The sequence below is a fragment of the Marmota marmota genome, unplaced genomic scaffold, assembly GCF_001458135.2.
Source record: "Marmota marmota marmota unplaced genomic scaffold, marMar, whole genome shotgun sequence".
NCBI lineage: Eukaryota > Metazoa > Chordata > Mammalia > Rodentia > Sciuridae > Marmota > Marmota marmota.
In genome coordinates, this window is record NW_026000242.1 from 2,596,072 (window position 1) to 2,611,650 (window position 15,579).

The 15,579-nt window shown below is 40.5% G+C and overlaps 1 long non-coding RNA gene across 1 annotated transcript; it reads left to right on the forward strand.

Annotated features, from left to right (window-relative positions):
- Positions 1-767: 767 nt before the first annotated feature.
- Positions 768-10,430, forward strand: LOC125613905. Its single transcript, XR_007344483.1, has 4 exons — positions 768-5,723; positions 8,706-8,750; positions 9,388-9,685; positions 10,231-10,430. It is a non-coding gene; the product is annotated as an uncharacterized LOC125613905 (long non-coding RNA).
- Positions 10,431-15,579: the final 5,149 nt, after the last annotated feature.

The window sequence follows — 15,579 nt, forward strand, 5'->3', positions numbered from 1 at the left end:
CCACTTATATAAAGCCTTTCCTGTCCATCCCCCATACACAGATCTTTCCTTTTTCTAAATTCCCGCAGCAATTACTATCTGTACCCAGTGAGCTAATTGGGCTCTTTGCACTTCGGCTTTCAAAGTATTATGGTTTCTGAACGGAGCTTACAAGTTCCTTGAGGACAGATTCTCCCACAGTGGTTCCTGCAGAGCTATCGACATGGTGGGAACATTAACATTTTTTGAACAAATTAGCTAATTAATAATTAAGTTACTCCACCTCATGTCTCTCTCATGCCAGGCTTTTGTTGTTTCTTCCACTGAGCAACAGGGGTTTGTTGTAACTTTCCATTGATCTCCTCTGCCTGTGGTTCCAGGCTATGACGACCCTGCCCCCATCTGTACTCAGAGCTAGGATCTCAGAAGATGAGGAAGAGTTGGATGCAGATGGAGTAGCCATAGTACAATGGCTTCCTGGTGTCAATTTTATTTTGGAATATTTCTTCCTACCACAGTCATGGCGGGATTAGCAATGGCAGACGGGGTCTACAATCAAATCAATTCTTAACTCCACTTAATGGAAAGAAGAAGAAAGGCAATAGGACAAGCAAATGTTTAGAAGTGGTTTTGGAGTTTACCCACCCTCAAAAAAATTTTTTTAAAAAGTAGTTCTGGAGATGTCAAAGAAATCACCCAAGGGTTTTTTTTCTTTTTTCTTTTCTTTTTTTTTTTTTTGAGAGAGAGAGAGAGAATTTTTTTATATTTATTGTTTAGTTTTCGGCGGACACACATCTTTGTTTGTATGTGGTGCTGAGGCTCGAACCCGGGCCACACGCATGCCAGGTGAGCACACTACCGCTTGAGCCACATCCCCAGCCCATCACCTAAGTTTTTAAAGACCATTTGCTTAGTCTGTTGGGCACCCCATCTAAACACCTTGATCCAGAGACCCCCATCCTCCATCACCAACTCTGCCTGTCAGATTCGGACCCCTAAAAACAAGGAAGGCAATAAAAATGACATCTTCCCTTCACAGAAGAGCAAGACTAAAGTACCTTTTGCTGGCCCGAAGCTCTCATTTCTGGGTCGCAGTTTACTGAGTCCAGGAACTTTGGAGTTGGAAGAGACCTAGAGATCATCTAGGCTAGTGTCTCTCTTCCTCAGCTGCTTCTGATGACAAATCCCCCTGGTTTGCCCAATGTGCAATGCTACCACTTCTGCTGGGATACTACCATGGAGAGAAAAAAACTTCTCTCAATAAATCAATGATGGAGAAATTACATGGCATTGTGCCAGGGATTCTCAGTCAACAGAGGGACCATTGAAGACAGCTGTTCTTGGATTCAATGGCTGGTTATGTTTTACAATCACAAACCTCCCTCCACTCCACCAAAAGAACATGAAGAAGGCTTTAGACTATCTCCTTCATGTCAACAAGAGGCAGGATGAGCATCCCTAATCCAAAACGAAATCCCAAATGCTCCAAAATCTAAAACTTGTTGGCACTGGCATGACATTACAAGCAGAAAGTTCCACACTATGAAACTTTGTTTCATGCACAAAAGTATTTAAAATATTATACATAATTATCTTCAGGCTACCTGCATAAGATGTATATAAAACAAATAAATTTCATGTTTAGACATGGTTTCTATCTCCAAGATATTTCATTATGTACATGAAAATAATCCAAAATCCAAAAAATTCTGACATCTAAAACACTACTAGTCCCAAGCATTTTGGATAATGGATACTCAGCCTATATTTTAAACATAACTTTAATAAGTTCAAAGATTCCTGAATCTCATCATGGATCCCATGCTAAGAATCCATACTTGTATATCATTTTTAAGGAGCAAGCAAACTTTACAGATCTATGGATTAAAACAATAAATTATTTTAACCTTGGAGGAAAAAAACTCAAACCTAAAAGCAGAGTTTTATCTTAAAATTGCAGCATCACACATTGTTCTTAACACCCACCAGGACCAAATGTGTCTCAGGGATACTGAGGAGGTTGAAAACACTGAAAAGAAGTGGGGCAGCTTGCAAGCAATTTTTGTCGGGCTGAATATTTCCTCGAAACGTCATGTGTAGAAACACCACGCTCTTTGCCAGCATGTTGGCAAAGCGCAGGATTCTGAAAGTTAATGATTTTATGTGTCCAGACCTCACACGGGTTGCACCTTTAAAAAATTTTATTTCTCTTTTGTTTGGAGGATTTCCCAATAACTTTTAATTAAGTGTATTCTCTGTTGGCAGCAATGAGACAATAAAGGGAAAGGGCTTGGACATTCTTGTTCACAAAGCCAATCCTATGTATTTGTTGTTGATTGATAGGTATAGTGCTGAAGTTGTAGTTGCAAAGTAAAACCCACAGTTAACTGATGCTTATGAACACAAGCTTGGAAAGAGGGCTCCTCGGCATAGAGGTGGTATATTCCATGGTCTGTTTGAAGTCTTGAAGGTTTCTAAGGCATTGGGTTCTTGCTCCTGGGAACTGATGCTTCCCAAAGAACTCCACAGACAAGAAGTCAGTCTGCTCAAATGAAACTATGTTGATAGAGAACTGAACCAGATGTTTGGGGAAGATGAGAAGTGTGGGCAAGATGAGAAGCATAGGGCATACATGTGTGACTTCTTACAAGCATTGAAGAGTTTTCTGTTTTGCAAGGTGAGATGTGACAAGAAACAGATCTGGCGTCTCAATATCAGCTCCTTGGTCCTAAAGGAACTAATTCATTTTTCTGCCTCCATGCAACACAACATTAACATACATTCTTTCTTTTTTTCTTCTTCTTCTTTTTGCAGTATTTCCAAAGAAGGGTATTCTAGCCTTTCTTAACCTTGCATTCCAGACTCTCACAGTGCCATCACTCAGGAAATACTTCCTCAGGTTTAACTAAATCCCTCTCTCTGCAATTTGAGACCATTGCTATCCTCCAAGGACTAGCAGAACAGCTGCCTGGCACCCGGCCAATCACACCATTCCACGTTCCCATTGTTCACCTAGGGAAAGAGCTCTGGGCTCTTGTGGACTGGCTTCCCACCACCCAGCAGGAGCCCCACCCTCCTCTAGGGGTTGCTTTGCTGTGACATCAGGTACTTATGTGGGGTGCTATTCTCCCAGGACTCTAAAATCATCATGAGTGACTTATTACACTCTGAAAACAGAATTATCTGTGAGAGGCTTTGAAATGATGGTGTAAGAGAATGGTCTACACCTTTATAGTGCTTTACCTAACCTGTGTGTGTACACAAGTTCCACTACAGGTATTAAAGCCACCATTTTAAAGATAAGGAAAGGGATCCTGCAAGATTGATTCAACCAAAAATTGCATAGATAAAAGGAGGGAAGCCATGAGATAACCCTCAAATTACAATACTCAGGTTCCGTTCTCTTTTCATGACAACAGAGTTGCTGGCTGAGGAGCAAATCAAATCCTAGACCAGTAACCATGCATGTCCTATCTTTGCGATTCTTTGTGTAAGAAACAAGAGGCGGATACCGAGGAAATAAGCATAAAGGCTGATTGGAAGCTACCAGCAAATGTAAAGTCTTCAATCACAAGAACTGTGGAATAGGTTGGAGCAGTTGAATGGGAGGACAGTACAGGTGGCACTGCAGGATGGCCAAGACAGGTATCAGAGGCAGAAAGACCTGACTCCCAGCCCTGGCTCTTACACATGCTGTGTGACACTGGACAAGTTCATGTACCTGTGAGCGTCGGTTTCTTTATGTATGAAATGAGAAGAATAATACTTTTTTCACAGGTTATTTTGAAAAGTAAATGAGATCATTAATATTAAGTGCTTAGAACAGGGCCTGATAGATAGGAAGAGTTAAATAAACGTTTAAATAGTAATTATTCATATTATGAAATGAATAGAGCAATGAAACTGAATGGAGTTAGATCGGGAAAGGTTTTAAGGATGAAGCAAAATTGCAACATGAATATGAAAGCAAAATGGGGGTATAGGAAAAAAAGTCAAAACGGGGTGCTGTTTCTTTGCCCTCTTCCTTCCATATTAATTAAGGCCCTGATGGTCTTTGTATGTAAGTATTCACACTGTCCCCAAGGATTTCAGATTTTTAAACCCATCATGGAATAGTAAAATAGCAGTATGTCTTAGGAGAGGGTGTGGATAGATGGCTTCCAGGATACACAGGGAGATGTGTTAAAGCAAATTCTATCCTAGAATGAAGAATCACTTCTGCATAACTCCATTAAAAATTGAGTGTGCCGTAATGTTGAGCTATTCTTAGTGTGGATAACTTCTTGAAAGGTTAAATCTAATGACTTGGCTTGCTTGCCATAGATCTGCTGCTTCTGATATAGATGGGAGAGACGACCTCTCCCTACACTCCGCAAATTATTGGAAATAAAGATATTGCAATTCTTGGAAGAATCTTATTGATTGATTAAGTAAAACATCTGCCAAATGGAAATATAATTTGAAAGGTATACATTTAATGGAATTAATAAGCGGACTGATAAGGCAAAATGTTAAAAGTAACCAAAAAAGACTCTAATTGATTAGAGACATAAACAGGCCAGAAAGAGAAAGGAACCCAAGAGGAAAATTGCTGGATGCTCTTAGGGATTGTGGAAACACTGTCTTTGACATTTGTCCACTCCAGTACGGATCTGTGAAGCACAAACCACAATGCCACAACTATTTCCAAAGGCATGTAAATCAGGATGCACTACTTGTTGGTATAGGACAAGCTGGTTAATGCGCCCAGCCTAAAGGATTGAGGAAAGGCCATCCTGAGCTCTGGTGCTGCCCATTCACAATGTGGGTTTCTGTGGCTGGAGAAGGGAAGCCAACAAGCTGCACAGGCTGTCCTAGCCTGAAAGTTGATGCTGTTTGGACAGCTGGCAACACCGAAGGGAAGCCTTGGTCTGGGAAACCCAATCCATAACTTGCTTCAGAAGAATGCTCCTCAAAAACAGATGCTTACATTAGCGAGTGAAGGGCCAAATAGAGAGGGAGAGAGAGAATCACATTTATTTAAAATGCACTCTATGCTAGGCACTTTAGACACACCATTTTATTTAACCCTCATGGCAATTTATAAGATAAAATTTACCAAACTCATTTTACAAAGGTCTGGTGGCAGAGCTGGGATTCGAATCCAGGTCTTGCAGACTTCAAAGTCTATAAATCTATGGCCTTTCCATGAGCAAGTTTACTTTGGGGAATAGGATGCAGACGGATTTCACCTAGAATGAGACTGTGTGAGCTGAGCATAGGCTACAAAGCAGGAATCAGATTATGGAAACCTGAGTATCAGGTTAAGAGATTTAAAGCTTGTTTTCAAGGCAATCAGATGTCAAAGAAAGTTTTAGGACAGGGCTGGTGTGAGAAATTGTTATGGTTTAGATGTGGTGTCCCCCCAAAACTCACCTGTGAGACAATGCAAGAAGGTTTGGAGGAGATATCATTGGGTTACAGCCTAAGCCTAATCAGTGAGTTAATCTGGGATGGGATTAACTAAAGGGGTAGGGTGTGGCTGGAGGAGGTGGGAACTGGGGCATAGCCTTGGTGTATATACTTGTATCTGGAGAGTTGAGTCTCTCTCTCTCTCTCTCTCTCTCTCTCTCTCTCTCTCTCTCTCTCCTTCTTGACCACCATGTGAGCTGCTTCCCTCTGCCACACACTCTGCCATGATGTTCTGCCTCCCCTGGAGCCCCAGGAATGGAGCCAGCCTTCTCTGGACTAAGACCTCTGAAACAGTAAGCCCTCACATAAACTTTTCCTCCCCTACAGTTGTGCTGCTCAGATCCTTTAGTTACAGCAGCGAAAAAGCTGACTAAAACAGGAATAATCAGAATTTTCCTTCCTACATTTGTAATAGAATCCAGTGTGGAAGGGAGTAAAGAGAGACCAAATGAGAAAACAAGTAAAAAGGAGGAAAAAAATATTCCTAGCCACTGGCAAGTTAATAATAAAGGTCTGAACCAGATGGTAATTAAAAGGTCTTAGTGGAATAAAAGGTGTGGCCGATTGCATCTTTATCCAAATGGCCATAACAACATCTCCCATCCCACCTACTTTTCCGGAAACCTGTCATTCCCCATCACAGTATAGTCTATGCTCCCCTCCCTGCACAGGGCAGGCCTTTGTGACTACTTCAACTAACAAGGTATGACAGAGGGATGCTCTGAGGCTCTCAAGGCAAGGTCATTAAAAAATGATACAGATTCCACCCCATTCACTCTATCTCAAGATGCTACCCTTGGAAGCCAGCCATTGCGCCATGAGAAAGACCAGGAGGCCACAGAGAAGCCTCCGTGGGGGAAAAAAAAAAAAAAAACAGGCTCCCGGCCATCAACCCTGGCCGAGCTCCCTGATGACACAGAGCACTGCTCACTCACTGTCTGCACAAGGAGTCAACCTCAGATCCTTGAGACCTTCCCTCCAGCTGCCCCAGGCAAATGTCACTGCAACAGAGTCCAGCCTAGCAGGCCAAGCCATGCCCAAATTAAAAATTTGTGAGAAAATGTGTTACTTACGTTACTAAGTTTTGGGGGGACGTTTTTAAACAGTGTCTATAACAAGAACAAAAAGGGCCCTATGGGGAGAAAATTCACACGTGCATCAACCAACTCACATGCTGACGAATCCTGCCAATAGTTACAAACGTGGATTTTATTTACTTGATTGTGTCTCCATTAAAATTTTGGATATGGGAAACAACTGGGCATCCACTTATAAACAAATCATCAAGTTGTTGCATTTCTCTAGTGTCCACTGTAATGGGGAAGGGTGGGGAGGCAGGAGCTCCTCCCTAAGGACCCAGGATCCAACACTGGAAAACCCACATTGAGCATGTACCATGTTTTAGGCAAGATGTTAGGCATTTCACAATTTTTTTCTCTCCACATTATCAGAAAACTCTATGCAGAGTTCTACTCCCATTTTGCAGGATCAGAAAAACACCTAGAAAAGTAATTTAAAAAATCAAGTCGATGAGTGTTCGGGACAAGATTCAAACTCAAGTCTAATTCCAGTGCTAGTCTCTTTCTACTACATCCACCTCCGTGTTTGCCAAAACTGGTTTCTCTTTGATTTTGACACATATGCACTATTAAATTTTTTTTTCAGTGCTGAGGATTGATCCCAGGGCCTCACACATGCTAGAAAAAAAGCTACCACTGAGTTACATCCCAGACCTACTATTAACATTTTTGTGTGTTTTGTTTGGAGTGGATTTTCTCCACTTCGGCAGCAATATATTTACCTTTCTTGGCTGCTATTTAAAAAAAAAAAAAGTTTGCTTTCCTGAAGCATACACAACCCAATGATGTTGGAAGCAGATGGTCCACAGTATGCTGTGAGACATGGAAATCAAAATTAAGAGAAAATTTTGTCACAGTTATGGAGGGCTATGGTGCTACACATAAGTACATAGAATGTATAATGCGTCATTAGCAAAAGTGGCTTTTTCTTCTTAATAAGTTGGCTATCGCCCTGACTGAAAGGGTTCTTGCAATGAAAGCTAAGACATTTTACTCCGGTGTATGAATGTCTTATAAGTTGAAGTGCAGAACACAAGAGTTAATTGTGCAAAACATATGGATGTCTACCCTGATAAGTCCCTTCAGAATTCTGTCAGGGGCTTGTGATTGTTTGAATGGGAAGAGTTCCTTCTCTGATTTCTTAGCTTGAAAAGTCATGTGGAGGGCAGGAGGTGCCAGTCTTCCCCTCTGATTGTCACAGAGTTCAGTGACAGGGGGCGAGGGCATCCGGGCTCCTGCATTTTGTCCTGGCACAGCCTCTGCACACTGAGACCTTGCTCTAGTTATTAACCCCTAGTCTTTACTCACTGGTTCCTAGGGGACAACAAAACTGTGCCAGCCCTACTGATTGTAAGTCATTACTTTAGAAAAAGTCATCAGTTCTTGTGCAAATCCAAAGGCCCTTTTAATGAACAGCCCTTTTCCCCTCAATAGTAATGCATTTCTTTCCTCAGCATGCCATTTTCAAAACCTTTGACATTTCACCATACCTCATCATTGCCTTCATCATGGATCATGCCAATTTGTCAGTTTTAATCTGTCTAAAAACTTGCATCTGCCAGCATAAACCTTTTTGTTTCTTATATGTTGATACAAAGATTTCACACATTGATTTTTGTGTAGCTCTGATTTCATGCAAGCTAAGCAAACAGTGACAGGTTGGTACTTGGGGTAATGAATGCTCCATCAGATTAATACAAATCAATGGCATTGGCAAGTTTTGGATGAGGCACAGGGGGTGGGGTCTGGACAGCACATGCTGCCAGAACAAGACAGATGGTCAGAAGCTGACTCTCTTACCTCTTTATCTTGATGGGCTCATTAGCAGATTTCTCTCCTTTGGGTCTCATTTGAGTTTCTTGGTTTTAAATGGCACCCCATAGATTTCCTACTCTCCTGGAAAACTACTGACAAAGCCTTCTCATGATCTGGCGCAGAGATTATTCTCGTGCTGGGGATCTATTTAACAGCCTGAAGAACCAGAACATAGGTAAAATGGTGCTGGGTCTACTATTTATCCAGGAGGATCCTTGGAGTCAAAAGAGTTAACACTTCCCTGTTAAGAACCTGATTTTCTAAATACAACGATTTGTTGAAGGTCAAGTTCTGTAGGCACATTATTTTATTCATTCTGCATAAAAGCTCTAAGAGGTAGTTTTCATGATTGTTGTTGCACCTATTATTGTTATTTCGTAGATGAGGAACTGAGGATTCATTCATCTGTGCAAGAGGGTGCAGTTGGTAAGTGGAGAAGGCAGAATCATCTCCGGATCTGTTGGGCTACGGAGCCCTGTGGTAGGTCACTGGGGTGGCCCTACATTGCCACTCATCTCAGTTGACATTGTCACTTGTCTCATAGGCAAAGGCAGATGGTTAATCCTTTTGAATGTTTTCTGGGTGCTGAATTAGCTCCTTATACAGCCTTCCTTCCTTCTTGTAGACCTCAGAGAACTTCAGCCATCTCTTCCCTCTTATTTTTGAAGCATGTGTCTATCTCCTTGGCTTCCCTCTCTCCTACCTTTGTTCCAAATGAGCATCAGCACAGGAAAAAGACAGTAGACAGTCAAAAGTTTTCAGAGACCCTGTGGGATAGAAAATTCATTGATCTAGCAACTAGAGATCCTGACCTCCTATTTTAATATTTTTTCATTATTGTTTTTAGTGATTTCCTTTCTACGTGGTGTCTCAAGCTCTCTCTTAATTAACCTGACTGCTTCCACTGTTGTTGGAAGATTCAGCTTGAAAGAGTTGCTAAGTGAGATTGCAAGGCCTGACCCACATGTGTTTCACAATCTTCACCCCAAGTCTAAGTTACTTTTGCATGTCTGCATCCCTTCATTCCTGGGCAGCTTCTCTGATTGAAAATGTTTCCACACAGCTTTAAACCGGACCTTTGCAGATGTTTCTCCATGCTCACAGTGATCTCCTAAACCCAACTGTGCCTCTCCCTGTGTCCTGCGGATGTGCCAGGAGAATGTGGACCAGCCAGGCCCAGCACTGCGCCTACCTTCACCAGCACCAAGCTGTATGATCTAAGGAGCCTCCTTTACAACACGCACAGCTGCTGCTCTGCCACACCATTTCACAGCTACGCTTCTCTACCCAGGATTCTTTGATGCTAATTTCCTTGTTTTCCAAACTCCACGGTTTCTTCTGTTTTTCTACCACTGCTCAAGGTGTCAATCCCATTGCTCAGCCTTGCCGTCTATTTTTCAGACTTTACATTAACTGTGCTCCAGGCTTGTGGTTTTAATTCCCATTGCAGTAATGATTCACAAGTCTCCACACCGAAGCACACTCTCTGCTTTCCTCTTAATTCCAAATAGCATCCAGTGGGAAATTTTCAGGCAAAGATTCTACCACTATCTTATCATACCATGCCTTAACTTCCAATTACTGTCCTTTTCATTCTTCCAAGCTCATTGATGACAGCTTGAAAATCTGTCTCTCCTAAAAGTCATTCCTTTATCCATTTATTCACTCACTTATTCATTAACTTATTCAATAAACATTTACCAAGTGCCTATTCTGAGTCAAGTTCTAGGGGAGGCATTGAGGATACAAAAGCAAATAACATATCCTGAATCTAATATTGAAGATCCTCCACCCATCAATATAATCCCATATGCAACCTTTTCTCTCATGATTTCCAACACCTTTAAGTGCTTTAGCCAAACTGGTCTCCTATCTCTTACCCTAACACATTCTTTCTTATCTCCAGGTCTTTGTTCTTGCTCTTCCTGCTGGAATAACTTCCATCAATCTTTCTGTCATCTAAAATCAACATTGCGGGCTGGGGATGTGGCTCAAGCGGTAGCGCGCTTGCCTGGCATGCGTGCGGCCCAGGTTTGATCCTCAGCACCACATACAAACAAAGATGTTGTGTCCACCAAAAACTGAAAAATAAATATTAAAATTCTCTCTCTCTCTCTCTCAAAATAAAATAAAATAAAATAAAATCAACATTGCTTGCAAATCCCATGTATTTTGAAAGTAATTTCATCGTGCTTTTGCTATTCTCTCAATTCCTGTAGAATTTTGTGATTCCATGGTTTCTCCTCCCCAATGTGATCATAGGAAGTAGGAAGGTGTGGCAAAGAATGTTCTGGTGGCAGAAAGTCTTAGAATTTGTAAGTGAAGTTGTCATATTTTCTGAGCAAGGGTAAGATTAGTTAATTTCTTTATTCACCCATTTTTTTCCATTCATTTTTGATTTTGGCAAAAGACATAGGTTCTCAGAGGGCATAAGGCCAGCAATAGGGTGGCTGTCCATGATGCTGGTACCCATAGGCCCTGCTGCTCCGTAGTCTGGTGGCACTTGCTGACAAGGATCAAACCAGGTTGATGGAGGAGTTGACTGGGATATCAAACATCTGTTCAGAGTAAAAGAACTGCATTGTGAAAGGCTCATTCTGATCTCCACCCAACTTCATGATGGACCTCTCCCAACAGGGTGACAATAACCCCAGTACACAATATGTATACACAGTAGGCTTTGAGATTTTAAGGACAAGGAACATGTCAACCAGAAACATTTTCTTCAAATCTCCTCAGTGTACAATCACAAGAAAGTTCTGAGAGTTTTCTGTGTTAAAACTTCAGCATCTGCATAAAACAATATCCATGACAAGAACTACTTAGATCCTTCCATCTATTCTCTCCTTTTTCTTATTCAATGTTCATACTATGTCTGGGTCTCCTGAGACAGGCCCTCAAAAGAAAGCCCAGATCTGAGCTTGATCTAGGCATATAGATCTCAGAGGAGACTAGTGGTCCTCCCAAGACTTCTAACTCTAACTTCTGAATCTTCTTTCTCTTCTACCATGATCCTTACCCCAAGCCCTAGAATAGGAATGATGTTAACAGTCTTTGTTTAACTCCCTGAATGGCCAGTGCCCAAGCCAACCACACTGAACTCCTACCTCACAGCAAACTATAACGGGGAGTACAGCACCAACTTTGGTCCAATCTGAGATATTTACAAAATCAAGTACTAGGGAAGGAAATAGGGAGGCAGAAAAGAAATGCAACTATTCACCCAGCTTTGAAAAATCCATTCATAGCCATTTAGAAAATGAATGACTGCAGAAGTCTCAACCCATTGTTTTTTATTTGAGGCATAGTGAGTGCCAACTATATGCATTTCACTCTGCTAGGTCCTCGGGATACAATGGAAAGTAATAACTGGAGAAAAATACAACAAAATCCCATTTTACAGCTATATGACCTGCTCCCTCCATGTGGCTTGGGCTGAGTATGGAAGGAGAAGGCTAGTTTGACAGTTGCCATTCTCCTCTCTTGACATTCCTACTTGGGTTTCAGAGCTCTATCTGAGTCATAACTACAGCTCGACGTTTCCATTAAGCTTCCTAAATTACCAAGAAGTAGTGGTAGATGATCCATTGTGGATGTATATCATAGTTTAGATTTAAGTAAAGCAAACTTAAGAAATGACTGACTCCTGCTGCCAAATCTATAAGCAGGACATCAACAAGTAACCATTTCTTTGAGACCTCTAAATGATTTGAATCTGTAAATCTGCAGGGAACTTGCTGAAGAATGATTATCTACCCATCTGCCCATCACAGACAAAGCAATGGAATCACCTTTTAAACAAAAAGGTAGACTACTAGAAAAACTATATGAATAGCTTTTCTCTATCTTTCAGTTTACTATGTCCTAAGGGTTACAATTGGAGTAGTCATACCTTTCCAACACTCTTTTATCAAATGCTCTACAGAAGAGAAAAATGTGATGACCTTGGGACAGGGGAAGCCCCAACCAACATCCTAATGTGCAACCTGACATCCTTCTGCTCTTCACAGTCTTATCCCCCCACCATTCTGCAAGCACCTTGAAATCGGGGATCGTGTCTTTGCTTCCACTTGTAGGAGTTTGTAGGACAGTACTGCTCATGATAAATAATTACTAACAGTGTTCACCAATATTCCTCTGTCACCAAAATCATTCCACTATTTGTTAACATTGTACAATTATCCACCAATCAGGATAAAAAAAGAATCATTGGCTTTCAATTGGCTAAATAGAATTGTTAATATAGTGAATAATTATTCACTAGTAAATGAGTCAGCCTATTTCACTTAAGTGAAGGTCATAGATGCAACATCTTATAACCATTATTTTAAAATATTGACATAAACAATTAAGTCCTTTGGGTATAGACCAAGGAGAGGGATACCTGGGTCAAATGGTGGGCCCATTCCCAATTTTCCAAGAAACCTCCATACTGCTTTCCATATTGGCTGCACCAATTTTCAGTCCCACCAGCAGTGTATGAGTGTACCTTTTCTCCCACATCCTCACCAACACTTATTGTTGTTTGTCTTCATAATAGCTGCTGTTCTGACTGGAGTGAGATGAAATCTTGGAGTGGTTACAGGGACACAGCCACATCAATGTTTACAGAAGCACAATTCACAATAGCTAAACTGTGGAATCAACCTAGATGCCCTTCAATAGGTGAATGGACAAAAAAAAAATGTAGCATATATACACAATGGAATATTACTCAGCAATAAAAGAGAATAAAATCATGGCATTTGCAGGTAAATGGATGGAGTTAGAGAAGATAATGCTAAGTGAAGTTAGCCAATCCCAAAATACCAAATGCTGAATGTTTTATCTGATATAAGGAGGCTGATTCATAGTGGGATAGGGAGAGGGAGCATAGGAGGAATAGATGAACTCTAGATAGGGCAGAGGAGTTGGAGGGAAAGGGATGGGGCATGGGGTTATTAATGATGGTGGAATGTGATGATCATTATTATCCAAAGTACAGGTATGAAGACACAAATTGGTATGAATATACTTTGTATACAACCAGAGATATGAAAAATTGTGCTCTATCTGTGTAAAAGTAAAAATTATCATGCATTCCACTGTTATACATAGATAAAAACAGAAATATTTTAAAAAACCAATAAAGTCAAGCAAAGGCCATGAATTCAACGCCAGTGAAGAGCACATTAATTTATAGGCACATAATCCATCCAACATGGCGCCAACTGCCCAAGGGACAATGAACGTAGCACTGCCCCGTCCTCTAGGAGCTTTGAATCAGATTGAGGACAGCAGACATTCCTGGCAATTAGGAAATAATGAAGATGCTGTAGATTCAAAACAGAAAGATATGGAAAAAGCCAACCTTTTAAGGTAGAAGAATGTGACTTAAAATGAGAGATTTTTATTTGGTTACATTAACATGTGTAATAAAACAAATATATTTATTAAATTAGGGGAAATATATAATCAAAAATTAGACATAAACATTATAAATTATTCAATTACTCATAAATAAGGACTATGATCATTTTGGTACGTGTTCCATCAGAATAACTCTTATACAAAAATAGAGATCTTAAATAAAATAAAATTATACTCTAATACTGTTTTTAATTTATTACTTATACTCAAAAACATATTTCAAACAAAACTGAAAATATGCTCACAAAATTGTAAGTGACACAACGCTAGGGAGGAAAGCCAGTGATGAGAGTCACAATCTGGAACAATCTAGAAAGATCTTGGCAAGACAGTACAAAAGCCAAAGTAACACAAACAAGTTTAAACAGAGAAATCATTTGACTTTCTAGATTTCTAAATGCAAGAGGAATCTAGACTGTATCAACAGAAGCATGATGTGTAACACTAGGAAGGGGAAAGTCTTTTAGGCTGTGCTGACCTGGCTTATCCTGAGCTGTATGCTCAATTTTATGACCAGCGTGGGTCAAGAGGATAATAAGCAAGATGGAAACTATGCCATGTGAGACATAATTGTAAGAACTAGAGGTGCTTAGCTGGGAAAGGGGAGACTTTGAGACTCTGAGAGTGTATTTGTGTGTGCAGGAATTCTTAGCATACATACACACAAAGAGCTATCCTGTGAAAGGATTTGATGTGTACTGTGTAACCTCAGAGGGCGAAAACAGATGCACAATTTTGAGATAATCCTCATGTCACCCGAGGAGCAGTAATTATATAAACATCTAAGCTGTCCAACAATGGAACAGATTGCCTTTATGGTAAGGAGTTCCCCGTTCTCTGAAAATTTAAGCACAGGTAGCATAAGGCATATCAGAGAGGGATCCCGGCCACCAAATGTGGAGAGTCCTGTGGTCCCTTCCAATTCTAAAGATGTTGAGATAAAGTGAAGGGAACATCATCAAACAAAATAAATAAGATTAGTTCTTGATTTGTGGGTTTGTGCCCATGCATATATATATATGAGTTTATGGGTGTATAAAATTATCTATATCTAAAAATATTTATATCTTGGAAATATATCTTGAGCTTACAAATATATCTTGAGCTTAAATTAAAAAAAGAATTGCCTACTTATTTCTACAAGATGTAAAGGAGAAAGACAGACTGGGTTTGAATTCCCAAGGTCATAATCACAGTATGACCTTGGGAACAAGGTTAAACCCACTGAGTCTTAGTATCCTTGTGTCCAAAATAAAGAAACAACACACAGTCAAAGGAGCATTTTAAAGATCAAAGGACTTACTAGGCTATCATCCTGCCTAGCACATATTAAGTACTGAATACACAGAACATTATTATTATTATTATTATTATTATTATTATTATTATTATTCTCTCCCATCCTTCCCAGTAGCCATTCCCTTTCTCTTCTTTCTCCCCAAGTATCTCTGCTCACTTTCTCACTCTGACTTTCAAGGTGCTCCCAGCTTATCTCTGTGTCAAAGCACATCTGTCTCATCTCTCCTTTGATGCTGTAAGTGGTGTTTAAGGAAGACGAGACGTGGGGTGTGCAGGATATAGAGTGTAAACAGGAAGGTGCAAGGGAGAAAAGGGAACAGGAGAGCACAGGAGAACCACAACAGGCTTTCCCACCTCCAGCCCCTTAACCTGTATAAAGAGGAACAAATACAGGAAGGAAAACCCATGAAGGATAGACATTGTCAAAAGAATAAGAGTGGAAATCTTCGATCAAAGCAGGATCTCACACTGGAAAGGGTCAAAAGGAAGTGAGAAGCAAAAGAGAAGCCACTAGGACCAATGCAAGAACAATGAAAAAGATAGATGG